The sequence below is a fragment of the Lissotriton vulgaris genome, chromosome 1_2, assembly GCF_964263255.1.
Source record: "Lissotriton vulgaris chromosome 1_2, aLisVul1.2, whole genome shotgun sequence".
NCBI lineage: Eukaryota > Metazoa > Chordata > Amphibia > Caudata > Salamandridae > Lissotriton > Lissotriton vulgaris.
The window spans coordinates 86470080-86484886 of record NC_141686.1 but is presented as its reverse complement, the minus strand read 5'-3'; the positions used below and the strand labels follow the sequence as shown (position 1 = coordinate 86484886).

General features: G+C 47.0%; 1 protein-coding gene across 3 annotated transcripts in view; it reads right to left on the bottom strand.

Moving 5' to 3' along the window:
- Nucleotides 1-14807, bottom strand: part of LOC147733966 (adiponectin receptor protein 2-like) — a 489190-nt gene that overhangs the window by 318744 nt on the left and 155639 nt on the right. The window contains exon 1 of one of the 3 annotated variants that reach the window (XM_086952871.1): nucleotides 10313-10614. The exons of the other annotated variants lie outside the window; for them this stretch is intronic. The gene's annotated coding sequence lies outside the window, so the exon portion shown is untranslated. Of the gene's footprint in view, nucleotides 1-10312; nucleotides 10615-14807 lie in introns of those variants that run through there. 3 annotated transcript variants of the gene reach the window in all.

The window sequence follows — 14807 nt, the reverse complement described above, 5'->3', positions numbered from 1 at the left end:
GAAACAGAAACCTCTGGGTAGAAGCCGGTCCTTATAATGAAGAGACGGGTTATGCTCGGCAGCTTCAAGAGCGTTTGAACTCGGAATGAAAGCGTCACAATGAACATTCCACTACTCAGTGTTGCCAAAAATGGGCCAGGAGCCAGAAGGACCCCTGATTTTTTACAAACAGCTTAAGAGAGGCGATAAAAAATTGCTAGTGATGGGCAGCTAATGGCCGAGACCAGATGATGTGTGGTTTTGCCTTGAAGCTCCTGCAATCATATTTTATTTCCCCGTGGTGCTCCCAGCCGATAGAGACTACGTGATATCACTGATGGACAGGACACTTTAAGCATTATATTTTACGCTCTGTTGCATTTCTGCACCTTAAGAATGCCTTATGACTTACTATGTCCGGGCAAGTGACCAGAGATGAGCTGTGTTCTAGTCGTAGATATAAACATATGTACTGAGAGGATGTCAGGTCAGTTAAGTCTACCTAGACTAGTGAGTTTATTGGCCTGTCTGGTGCTAAGTCCTAGACACCACTTGTTCTCTGACTTAGTCTCCACTTCTATACTAGAAATGCTCTAGTCTGAGACCTCTTTATAATTTGAATATTTATTTTGCCATTTATCGTCTATTCTGTTTAGAACTTAAGTTGTTCCTAAATGACATGCACTAGTTATATCGCTAAAGATGTTCTGCTGTGACGTCACAGCAGTGGACTTCGGATTTCCACTGTCATCTAAATCACCATATAGGGGGGCCTCGGCCAGGAATGGAAGGCATCAGCACTGTAGCCGATTAGTCACTTGCTGTCTCTTCTACCCTGATCCTGGTTGGGGAGCTGAGGGAAAGCACACTGCAGCAGATCAGTCTAAATGAAACCCTGCCAGGCTCCGCCCTACTTATCACCACTCTCCTATCAAAGCAGCAGACACTTTTTTTCTCACCTGGAGCAGGGCCTAAGGTCAAAAAGAGACAGGACATTAGATATTTGTGTTTCTGTTGGAGGGACAAGGAGGTAGGAGATAGTAGCACTACACAAGAGTAGTTTCCAGGGCAGAGACAGTGGCATAACTAAGAATTCATCGTTACATGAACGGGGTAAATAGGTTATTGTATTGTATTGTATTGCATTGTATTGTAATTGCATTTATATAGCGCTTACTACCCCCGACGAGGCGACAAAGCGCTTTTTCGGCGAGTAGCACGCTATTCCGGGACCCATAGAGGATTAGTGTTGAATTAGTATAGTGAAACATGCAAGTACATTTTAAGTGGTGGATAGGTTAGTCAGATATTTGAATTTGGAATGATAGCAGAAGGATAGAGGACAAAGGTTTGTATTTATATAGCGCTTGTTGACACACGCTATTCAGGAAGCCTACAAAGGATTAGCGGTGAATTAATATGGTGAAATATGAAGTAATTTCAGTGGTGGATAGAAGTCAGTTACTTGGAGTGAGAAGGAGAGCGGACGGATAAAAGGGGAAGAAAGATTTGCATTCATATAGCACTTGTTACCCCTGATGGGTGTTGAATCGCTTTTCTGGCGAGTAGCACGCCACTCAGGAACCCATAAAGGATTACTGTTGAAAATTAGCATAGTAAAAAAAAAAAGTAATTTGAGTAGCGGATATGTTATTCAGTTATTTGGGTAGTATATTAGTATAGTTTAATATGGAATTTGAGAAGTGAACATGTTAGTCTGTTAATTTCGATTGAAAAGGATAGTGGTGCTGCAAGACTTCATTCTTGGTTCACTTATTTTGCTCTGGTCTACAACATTCATGACTATATGGACTAAAAAATTAATCCAATTATGAAATCAGGCATGCATGTTCATGGTGACCACTTCATTTTATGAGCAGTAGTCTACACAATTTCAAGTATTACTGAAGATCAACAACTCAGATATAGCAATTGATAAAATGGTGCAGTTTAAGCCTACAGTATCTTACAGTCTATGTAAATATAGGTTAACGGATGCCCACTTAAAAAAGGATATGTCTGGGCTCAAGTTTCAGGAGGAAAAATTTCACTATGTATAAGGACGTGACCCACAGTTATAATTGGAAAGGTGAATAGAGAGTGGCATTCAGGTAGTGTGCTATCTTGAAAGGCCAGTTGCATTGTTAAACTACAATGCCTCACAGCTACACAGGGGGATAACTATGTAGATGGCAGCTATTGGCATCCCACCAAAATGCTTAGCTCGCCCATCCCTCACCAAATATCAGTTTTCCTCGCCATAGTTCCAACTGCAGCTTATCCTAATGCAAGGGCTGTGCAGGCATCTGGGAAATCCGATTCTGTGATTAGCTAGCGGCATCAAGAACGCATAGAGACTCTAGGTGCACAGAACAGTCGCTAGAAACCCTTGGGCCACACTTTGCCAACATTGCTCCAAGTGTTTCTAGTATGGACAGAAGGCAGGCAGGACCAGAACCTAAGGCATGTCAAATCCCCAGAAGCAGATGAAGGTACAAGAGCAGCCCTCGCCTATGTTCCCAGCGTTCACCCATCTGCACTGCAGAGGAGTTTAAGAGCCGACGCATATGTTACTTCATTCCACATGTGCTTTTGGAACAGCCTCTTACACAACACACTCCGCAGAAAGAAGCCCTTTGCCTGCCTCGGCCTATTTAGGTCTCTTTTCAATTCTTCACTCCGCTACTGCTTTATCGTGCTCAACAGTTCTTGCAGTTTCTGTTGGTATTTCTTCTGCCTGGACTCAAAGATATCATTGATACCAACGCTTACCAGTATCCAAGATGACAGACGTTATGCGGTAACTGACCAAGCTGTGCAACAGGTTTTCATATAACTGCTTATCGGATAACTGAGACAATGAAGATTTTGGTCCCCCTTACCCTAGACCTCTTCATGGGTTGACAACCATGTAACAGAACGAATGGGCACATCTGTGTTCGATCAGTAATGCATTGTAAGGAAACTGAACTAGGGACGAGCAGGATCACACTGCAGTAAAGGACACCTTATCTTTATGCCACCAACGGCTATGCGGTAGAACTAGAAAGCATCTTAACTTCATGATATGTAGGGCAACAAGAGATAAAGGAGGTGGAGAGAGGGTTCATGGGTCCACAGATAATTAGTATAAGGTTTTCAGTTGTGCATGCTGCATGTCGTAGATATAGGGGAGGTCCATTAACTTTGCCCCTACATAGTGCGCACAACACAGCTATGGGGCGCCATGGCCTAAAACCAATTAGGAGACACAATGATGTTATTTGACTGATACTTCCAGAAATAGGAGCCTATGTATGCACGTCCATTCATCTTAACAGGCAACTGTAGAAATCACAAGGTTCATCAGTGGAAAAGCGAGTGTAAGGGGGAAACAATCGCTGACAAATCTGTTTGTCAGCAAAAGATTTCATAAGCATCCTAACCACAATAAAATACAGTTGTCGTGCGAATGCTAGGCTGAATCAGAAGATGCCATATAGGGCAGCTTATTCAATAACTAATATTCAATAACTGATTCGTTTTTGGTATCTAGTCATTTCTTACCACTCCGTCAGACCTCTGTGAATGTAAAGAAGTGGAGCAGAAAAACAACAGTAGAGCATGAAACTTCAGGATGGACAACAGTAAAAGGCAAAGCACCCCAACTACTTGGGCCAAGCTGGTACATGTACAGGCTACTTATGAACTCCCAACGCTAATACAGATTAAAATAGCACAGATTATCATTGCAACCACTGCACAGACCTATGTGAAACTGAAAATACCACAGGTTCAGACGCCAGTAGGCGCATTCAGCTTCTCATCCTTCAATGTTCAATAAAATAGGTACTACTGCATTGGACGCAAACGCTTTTAGTAAAAGACTAAAGGGGGTTTAGTACATAAAGAGCAGTATTTAAATGTAGCCATTATTAATCATTTGATAACATATCATCCGATTGGCCACTTTAACAACAAGCATTTACAATGCAATGGTTTCGCCTTTGGAAAAGTTAGAGCTATTGGCATTGTAAATGACAAAATTTGTATTTATGTGTTGGTTTTGTCATTTACATTGCCATTAGCTTAATCTCTCGCAATGTGAGACCTATTGTACCCTACGGACGAGCTCAGCAGACAGCAATTACTACCACACACACACCCAGAGCCACACACACACACACACACAGAGCCACACACACACACACACCCAGAGACACACACACCCACCCAGAGCCCCCCACACACACCCACCCAGAGCCCCCCCACACACCCACCCAGAGCCCCCCACACACACCCACCCAGAGAGCCCCCCACACACACCCACCCAGAGAGCCCCCCACACACACCCACCCAGAGCGCCCCCCCCACACCCACCCAGAGCGCCCCCCCCACACCCACCCAGAGCCCCCCCCCACACACACACCCAGAGCCCCCACACACACACACACACACCCAGAGCCCCACACACACACACACACAGAGCCCCACACACACACACACCCAGAGCCCCCCACACACACACACCCAGAGCCCCACACCCACCCACCCAGAGCCCCCCACACACACACCCACCCAGAGCCCCCCCCCACACACACACCCACCCAGAGCCCCCCCCACACACACACCCAGAGCCCCACACACACACACACCCAGAGCCCCACACACACACACACCCAGAGCCCCACACACACACACCCACCCAGAGCCCCACACACACACACACACCCAGAGCCCCACACACACACACCCACCCAGAGCCCCACACACACACACCCACCCAGAGCCCCACACACACACATCCAGAGCCCCACACACACACACACACACACACACACATCCAGAGCCACACACACACACACACACACACACATCCAGAGCCCCACACACACACACCTAGAGCCACACACACACACATACCCAGAGCCACACACACCCACCCAGAGGCAGGGCAGCCCACATCTATCTCACTTCTTGCTGTTTGAACGATATATTTGGGGACTAAGAGTGTATTGCTACGTTCTCCCTACCTCTCTTTTTGTTGATCTGCATCTTCAAACCAAACCAAACAAAATAATCTGCTAGAGGAATACTTTCAAATAAAATGTTATGATGTTATGTTACAGATTAGCAGAGGTTATATACTGCATTACAGCGACGCCGCTACTTTAAAAATTATGGCTTTACCACCAGTGATGGGACTTTCAATATTTAGGACTGGCCACAGAAGGCACGGCTCGAATGGAATTAACAGTGCTTACTGCACACAATTTACAAGTTGGAACCAAAGTAATGCGGGCATATAACCTGTTCTGACGTGCGAGTTTGACTTTCATTCGTACCGATGCACGTCCAGGACATAAATAATTCAAATGAATAAACAGAGCACCTGCGTCACGGGGCTGGGCGCTGAGGGGGAGGTGTGTGAAAAATGGTTTGAACCAATACACCTGCCACGATAGGGAATGCGTGCTCCGGTGCCCTCCACAAACATGGACCACGCTAACGGGGGGGGGGGGGGGAGGGGTTAGCCCGCCCAGGCAGGGCTTCCGGCTCTCAGGGCTGCGGTCACTTGCTTCGGATGCAGTTTATTTTAACCGGCGAAACATCTGCTTGCTGGAACAGCTGGGTAAACCAAACCATGCGGGCGGGGCGGAGTGGTGCTCACTACACAAACAATACTTAAACTGGCACCAAAGTGAGAGAGAGGCGCGAAAGCGGGCTTGAGCTGCCTGTCGTGTTAGATGCCAGACGCTCACTTAGCCCTGCTTCCTTCACACTGCGTTCTACATGAAGCCTTTAATTTAAAAAACATATTCCAAAATAAGGAGGAAAAAAAGCATAACTAGGTGACCTATTACTTTCACCATAACTTTTAAGCGCGTATCAATAAAAGCAAAAAATACCATGTGTGTGCACGAGAGGCTCAAGAAAGTGGTAAAAGAAGTTATTAAACTAAACTGTGCTTTGAATTTTACAAAACAAACTATTTACAGGATTATGTAGTAGAAACTAGGAAACGTAAACCCAGTGTATCTCGTACCTTCCAACATGCTGGCAGCTGTGCGTGCCCTCGCGGAGGGTGGCACGGATTGGTAATCAGCGGCGGGTTGGCATGTTCCTTGCAGCTGAGCTCTGAAGTTCCGGAGAAAGTTCAAAAACTCCTCACGCACTGCGAGCGCGCGGCTCCTCTGCTCCCAAAGTCCAGGCGGCCTTGGACGGCTCTCCCACGAAAACACTGAAAAGTGCAGGAGGCGGCGGCGGCAGCTAGACTGGAAGCTGAGCCCTGAGCCAGGCAGTGCCTCTCCAGGGAGGAGGAATGGGACTGGGCGGGGACGCACAAGCTCAGCAGGCGGGGAGATGGGGTTGCCGGGATTCAGCTCAGCCTGACTGAAATGCCTCTCGGAGATAGTGCTTACAGAGGAAACAAAATGGCCTGCAGCGCCGACAGAATTAAAAGTAAACATTTGCAGGCAGTCTGTGGTAACCCCGCGATAATGATTCACAGCTTCTAGATATATTACCAAAAAACATCCTTCAGCAATCAGCAGTTAGACATACCGTCGGAAACATGTCTCCGTGGTTCGCAGGGGCGGTGGCCGGGGGGGGGGACAGTGGCGCAGGCGACACAGGAACAGCGGGAGGAGGGGGGGCGGGAACGAGGAAACGGACAGGGGGGCCGGGAACGGGCAAACGGACAGCGGAAGGGGGGGGCGGATGAACAGGCTCACGGACAGCAGAAGGGGAGGCGGACAGCGGGAGGGTTAACGGGCTCACGGACAGCGGGTGGGGGGGCGGACAGCGGGAGGGTTAACGGGCTCACGGACAGCAGGAGGGGGGGCGGGCGGGCTCACGGACAGGGGGAGGGAGGAATGCAGGACAGCAGCAAGCACTCACCAGAGGTCGGGGCAAATGACAAAATAAAAGGCGGCCAAAAAAAAAAAAAGTAAACGCCCACCGCCGCAATGACGTTGTCAAAGGGGCAGGATGAGAAAAATCGCCGGGAACGCCCACCAATCGCCTCTCTGAAAGACGGACGCCTCTCTCTTCCAATGGCTAGCCTCCATTTATGGAGCTAGCCAATGGAACAGAGAGGCAGGACTTTTGTCCATACTAGTAAACAAAAGTTTTCGCCTTGCGCGAAAGTCTGCTGCGCAGCTTTCGGCGAGGCGAAACCTAAAAAACGAGAACCACATATAATATCCGAGATTATTTCTATGCTCCAGTTGGGGGTTTCAGTGTGCAATATGTGTAGGAATGTGGAACATTACTTGACAATATCATTCGGCGCTTGTCTAAAGTATATAATCTGTTTGTATACATCTTTTCCGGAGCTTCTCAAATTATATTTCATATTGTGCGATTAAATGCACTCTTAATGCATCCCTGTAAGTATTTTGAGGGGAGGAGCAGTGATCTTAACTACATCCTACTGACTTAGTCCCATTCAGGCCAGGCCCTTGCACGTCCATCATTATTTTCTGTCGCAGGGGTGCTACCAGACCCAGTTGACAGCTTGTGTTCCACTTTGTCTGTCCTTACTTAATGGGTGGCTTGATTCTCATGTGTCTAAATTCATATGGGCGTCCCCAAATTTAATTAAGCGGTTATAGCTGTAGAGATAAGAGATTCAAAGCTTCTACTGATATTTTGTACAGAAAGAAATGGAAATAACTCTCCATTTTAAATCAAAGTGGCGTTAGTTTACTAACTAACCTGCTCTATTTGTAGAGAAAGAGTTTTGCAAAGACTTATTGAGTGGCTGAGGGAAAAAAAATCAACCCCAACATCAACGACAGAGCCACCACCACAGGATCATAGCCACCTGCTGGAAAGAGGAAACCGATGTGTGGTTGTGGTGTACAGCAGTCTGTGCTGGCATGGCAGTCAAACACCTTATAACTATTCCCAGGGGTCAAGGAGTCGTAAGATTAGACTGAATGTCAATGAACAAGCTGTGACCACGTGGCCTCAGTCATCAGATGAAAGGAAGAAACCACGGTGAGGTGGTGCTAGCACACCCAGTATCCTCTTACTGGCCAATCGGAGAACACCCCTGAGGTCATCAGACTAGATTCAAGAATCTGACTCCACCACGAAGATGCATCACAGCGAGAGCCACTGATGATCATCACAGAATTTGAGACCAGAAACACTGCACCAGAGAGATGGGAGTTTATTTTTTTTTATTTTTTAGATGATTCTCTGAAATCTGAGGCACACTTCGGAACACAAAATTCAGTTATTTTGAAAAAATATTGGTATAACAGAATCTAGACACTCGGATGAGCACGTCATATAGTTAATGATGTTGTCTTCTGAAATAAACGGAATTGCAATTTTGAGAGAACAAAGCAATGCTCAGCAACATCCTAACCACACAACAGAATATTTATGCAAAGTTTTTATAGAGCATCACCCTTCAAATAATAAGCACATCTGCGCACTCCCTGCAAAGACAGCAGATCACTAGCAATAAGAGGGTTCAGCATTTTTTTTTACTGTAAAATAGCTTGAAAAGCAGCCTTTACCCTCCGAAATACAAATTCACTTCTGGTTTTACTGCATTCTTCTCGGCCAAACAGAAAGAGAGTAAACACCCTTCAAATGCTTGGTGTGCGAAATCCTAGTGTCACTGCAGTGGCGGCTCTTGCTCCCGTGGCCAGTCTCTCAGCATCTCCTAACCCATGAGTTCGCCAGATACGTCATATAGTGGCCTTGAATGCATGCAGCGTATTTTATAAAAAGGCATGCTCAGGGGGCACGGTTTGGGCACCCGAGTTTCACATCAAGAAAAATTGTGCCTTGAGATTCCCACCGAAAACAACTGAACCATAAGACAGTGTCATTCCTGAAGCGAGAGCCCCTTATATCTCACTTCGTGCGGCATCCTCAACCTGTGCATGCATGCATCGCTATCAGCATGTGTTGTCGGACACGCCTGCCTCGTGGCGCTACGAGTGCATGTGGCAAGATCATCAATAGTCACAAACTCAAATCCCGGCAGGCTGACTCCGCCTTTCATCCTACAGGGATAAACCCCGGAGTACCGCTGAGCGGCATAAAAAAAATCAGATATTTTGAGTGTGTGCACACAATTCGGTAAGTATTATACTTTGCAAACAGTCCTTGTGAGATTAATATGTAAAAGAAATACTTAATGACAACCGAATTCCAAGCGGCTGCGACAGTCATCCAACATTTGTAGGGCGCACCGCTGCCGTCAGGGAAGCACTTGAAACTACCCGGAACACACACAGGTGGACCCGGATGTAAGGCGGGAAGGTGCGGTTGAAGTATGTTCTATGTCTGAGGGGCTGCGTGAGATTCTGTCACACAGTAGTGAGCAGGCGTGCTAATGAGCCAGAGCCGCGCGAGATGTGACCAAGAGTAGGCATGTAATGTTGTTCCTTTCAGTCGTCTCGGTGTGGAGAATCCGGTAGCTCAGAGGTCTCCTGGAAGAATCCTCTGGAGTCCGTGCTGCTATAGGGCACTGGTGGCTGTTTGGTGCGGCTTGTGGACTGGATTCAGTGGTTCTATCTACATGCTGACGGATTTGTCAGTGGTGTGTTTTTTTAGAGAGTCCAGGATCATGTTAGAGTCTGCATGTTGCTGTGCTATGTTTTATCGTCTTCCTGAATGAAGGCCTCGGGAACGAACCGAGAAGGAACTATGTATGCATTGCTAAGGAGGCGCCATTTCTGCAGGTGGAACAAAGGTCCTATTCCTTGGAATGCTCAGTTAGCTATTCGGCGTTCATTCTGCACCTACAAGCTAGCGGAGTATGGTAACGTGATCCAAGGGTTTAAAATGGAGGTGAGGAAAGGAGTACGATCTAGTGATTAGAAGGTCGGCTTCAGCAAAAAGTCTTTCTCCGCCCCCCACCTCCAAAATAAGGTTTGCGTCTTGTCCTGTCCTGTTCTTAGCAGGCACGCATTTCAACAGATCGCCTCCGACGTGCTTGTCGCAATGCTGTGTGGTAGGCGGACTATACACTTGATGAACACGACGAACCTGCTCCGTGGCGATTTCCACACGGCATCCAGAGGCTGTAGCAGCTATCCGCCGCCGCTGAATGAACCATGAAGTAACATGAACACCAACAGGTCGTGAGCGGCGGAAGGCGCCGTGTGATATTATTCAAACTCAATGAAATGGAATGTCACAGAAAACGTAACACCTGCAAATGTCCGCTGAAAGTACACCTCGTGGAGAGGGCATCTTACTAGCCACACATCTATTTTACTGCACTGCTATAAGCGATCTGAAAGCACCAACGTTATCATGACAGAAAGACAAAACACAACAACCCAGCACGGGATAAACGCAGAGTGAAAGCGCCAATACTCACTTTCGTAAGAGAAGAATGACGATGCTCTCTTCCAATAAAGTTAAGCAATGGCGGATAGAATCCTGCGCAGTACCCCACTCGGCGCTGCGGCTAGGAAGCGCTATAGTACACCGAGTGCAGGAGCTTTCATCTAAGCACCTTCTTCCTGCGTGTCTGATGCCCTCTGCCTCCTCATACAAGCACAGCTACTCATTAGCAGCCTTTCGCCTCAAACATCATGTGGCTTTCATGGCACCGACCTGCCTGGAACCAGATGTTGTGCAACTCTAAGCATGCGTCAAGGACTCCTGACAAACCTTTCTAAGAAATGGGCTGGAGGAATAGGGACACACCCTGACCGTCTCTGCGAGCTTCTGACTTTCATTAAAAGCCCGGCAGCCACACCCCGAACTTACGGATCCGGCTGCCGCCGCCGCTTTCATTTCAAACCGCACTAATACATTTTAGTCTTCAATTCTCCTTTTCCTTCAGAAGGCCATCAAGCATGAGTTCATTGGAGACAGGAATGTTTATTTTGTGACGTGTCTAAGTACTTCGCAGCATCAGATTGGGAAGGCGGGCAGTCAGGCATTGGCGGATGGGCCGGTGCCTAAGGGTCACCAGTGGGCCGGTTCTTGTCAACTGGTCCACAGAGCCTTACTGTCTTCCACACCACTGTAAAGGGGGCGTGGGGGAGGGGCAGCATCATGAACAAGGAGGCTCTGCGGGGGCTTGCTTACAGCAGGGTCGCTAGGCCAATATTGTTCTGTCTGCTGCAGATTTTATCTTGGCCTCCCGTGGGGCCTGCATAGACCAAGAAGCTTATACAGGAATATTGGTGGTAGTCTTTCTCAAGAAGAGAAAGCGACCGCACCTTCTGTTAATAGCTATTCTCACTGGAAAAGTTGTACGCGAAATATTTGAAGAGGTGCACTGAAAACCTGATAAAACACCCACCACCAGGCCAAAACATGTTGCGGCTACCTTCTTTGCCTGCACTTGAAAGCCGAGGGAGGGGTCAAGCCAGACTCCCAGACTCTTGATTTGTTTCTTTGGGGGGGGGGGGGGGGGGGAGGCAACTTGTCTAGCAGTGGAGATTCGCCTTCGATACCGATAGCTATGAGACTTATCAAGGTCCATGAACATGACTATGTGAACATTTGATTAATCTCCACGCAGCAAGTCGCACAATTTAACAAAGACATATTTCTATGACTGTCCACTATACAAGAAAATACAACTTGGGACGTAACATTACGAAGATAGAAAGGTGAAATTAACCCCAGGAACACTCCGTCGTGATTATCATACTTAATAGGATTCCAATTTTCAGCACTACAAATTTCATCCTCGGATGAATAAGACCCTCCCGACTATTACACCTGACAAGAAATTTTATTGCCTTGAAAAAGCCTCAGAGTAGGCGAAACACGTGTCGGCGGTGCAAAGCTGGAAAACTTTTAATGTGTTTGAAAATAAAGATTTTGAAGTACAACGACTGTTTTGGATCCATATTTTGAAGCCTTTGAACTACAAATGAACTTATTGTTGATGTTGGTGTAAAAACCATCAAAACTAATACTTTACGGGAAATTTCCAGATAATCAACTTCTTAGAGAGTGCTTGAGTAACTTGGTTTTCTTAGATCATAGACCAAGAAGCAATGTCCAACTCCCCTGTTGTGGGCAATTATCACCTCGGCTCCCCTGGAGCAGCAATTGGTAGGCAGGCATGACTTGGGCAAGCTGCCAGTATGGCGGTCGTGCCGGGTCTCCCGCATCCGAGGCGTAACACGCACAATGGTGAAGTGGCACCCTCGGCCTCCTTAGGGCCTGCAAATCATTGGCCATCGGGTCGCGAATCGGAAGTACTTACAAGTACTTCCGGGTCGCGTGTTCATGCGACGTCAGGCAGGCCGGTCTGAACTGGCTTGTCCGACGCTGGACTCTAAAAGGCTGGGTAGCAAGGCGGATGGTCTCTTTTCACCGCTCCCCAGCCGGACTGTGTTGTGTTTACTTATTTACTGTACCATGTGATGTGCCAGCACGCGTCTCGTGCTGGTTGTATTATGACGTCAGTGTGTTCTTATCTGGAACGCTGACAAGAGTTATGACAGTTGGGGAGTGACAGTTACTGCGAGGGCTCTTGGCAGTAAGACGTGCTTTGGTGTCAGTGTGCTTATTATGAATAAAGCCTGTTACCAACTTACCTGTTGTGCTTGTCATCACTACAATTTGGCGACGATACGGGATTACTGACACCGCGACGAACCCAGGAGTGGTCAGTTGTTCCACTTAATTTTTATTAGAAGACGTCTTCAACTTGCCGAGTTCTGCCATTCTCACCTCCCTTCTGCATGTCACCTTGGTGTTGCCAGCACTTCGCCAGTAGTTTATTGTGGAATCTTCAGGGAGTTACTGGCTGCGTGATTTTTCTTCACAACCAGTGTTGTTCTTTCATCTTTAAAGGCAAGTTCTACACAGCGGCAGTTCGAGTGTCCTGCATTCAGAGGCCAGCCTTCCCTTCAAGCAGTGGGTCACACAGCGCGCCTTGCACCGATTAGTAATAAGCCAGTGAGTGTTGCTTCTGCCGACCCGCTAGGGGGAGGGGAATTCGGCAAGCTGTCAGAGATCCCACACTTTTGCTGTCGGATACCCATGCGGTGGTGGTGGTCACCTTAAGGGAATCAGTTTGTTCGTGGCCTGGCATGTGAGGAAAATAGACGCCTGGCGGCCATTTTTGAATGGGAATTTCAACCTCTGCGTGTTTCCTGCTACGGTGACACGCACACCCATTCTTTCAATATCTCGAAAGCGCATTTCTTTGAATGCCTTTCGAAAGCATCTTCAACGGTATTTGAGCGTGTCTACTGCAACGGTGACACGCACACCAATTTGTTTAATTTCTGGGTTTGAAGGCTAACAAGAAACTTGGCTCCTGCGGTGACACGCACACCTCCTGGTGGCTTATTGAGGCGTGTCTACTACTGCGGTGACACACACACCTGTTGCACCTTTTCCCCTCATAACATCGGCTGGGGCAATTTTTTTACATAGTGAGAGTGTCTCTCTAACGGTGACACGCACACCTCTGTTGGCAAACATAAAGCGTGTCTCCAACAACGGTGGCACGCACACCAATTTATTTATTACATCCTGGCAAATGTCTGCGTGTCTTCTGCAACAGTGACACGGACATTAGTACTTTTCAATAACATCCATTGAGGAAATTGCCAGTTGATTTGGAGTGTGTTTCCAACGGGTACACGCAAGCCTATACATTTATTTGAGATTAATAAGGTGCTATATTATGTGTTACTTGGGGGTTACACGCACATTTTTAGCACCATCCTTTACGCTATTCACAAGAGCAGGGTGTCAGAAGTTCTCTGCCGTTTTGTCCAATTTGTGCTTGCCTGCCGTGACACGCACACCTTTGGATAAGTTGATTCTGTACTTTGTTACTGTACCTTTCTTTTTACATTTACAACTATGGCTTCGGGAAATGTGTGGAATCTGTCTCCCCCACTGCCCTTCATTCCTTCAACAGGTGATGATGCACTTAAGTGGGAAGAGTGGCGAGAATACTTTGAGAACTACATGTCTACTTTCGAGGATGAAGAAGAATTGACTCCTGAAAAGAAGAAAAAAATTCTCCTTCATTGTTTAGGTGCCAAAGCTATGAAAATGTACAATCTTATTAACAAATAGCCTTGAGTAGGTGATGTATATACTATCGCATTGGAAGATTTAACTATGTATTTCAAGCCCACTATTTCTATCTCAGTTAACAGGTTTACGTTTTTTCAACGTAAACAGGGGCCAGAAGAGTCAGTAGAAGATTATGTGGCTGCGTTGAAAAACTTAGCGCTTACTTGCAGATTTGGGGCATTACATGATGAATTAGTTCGCGACCAAGTTGTCATGAGGTCCTCTAATAAACATGTCATGAGGTCCTCTAATAAGCACTCTGCACGTGCCATCGGATCATTCATGGGAAATCCCCTCTCCCTCTACAAGGACTCTTGACACCTTATGAGCCTTCCCGCTCTCTTAGATCTTCGGGCTCGGGACTCCTGGCTGTCCCTAAGGTATCCAGAGCTCGGATGGGGGGTAGATCTTTCAGATACCTTGCAGCCGCCAGATGGAATCAGCTGCCCATGGCGCTACGATTAGAGCCATCTGAGTCAATTTTCAGGGCTAAGCTCAAAACTGCTCTATTCGCCTAGTAAGTGTGCCGTCTTGTAGGGCTCAGGAATAAAGTAGCTCCTCAGCGCGGGGACACGCCGTTGTTGCGTCACCATGCGCTTTATAAAACCCCCAAAATAGAAAATAGAAATGTTCAGGAGAAACTGTGGGCCAAAGGCAAATTGCCTTTAGAAGAAGTAATGGAGATTGTTAAATGTACTGAGCTCACTGGAAGATGTGCCAAAGCTGTGTTGAAGGAAGACAAATTTTCCACGGAAGACAAATCCACTATTGCAAAAGTAATAGCTTCTAAAAATACCAACAGCAAA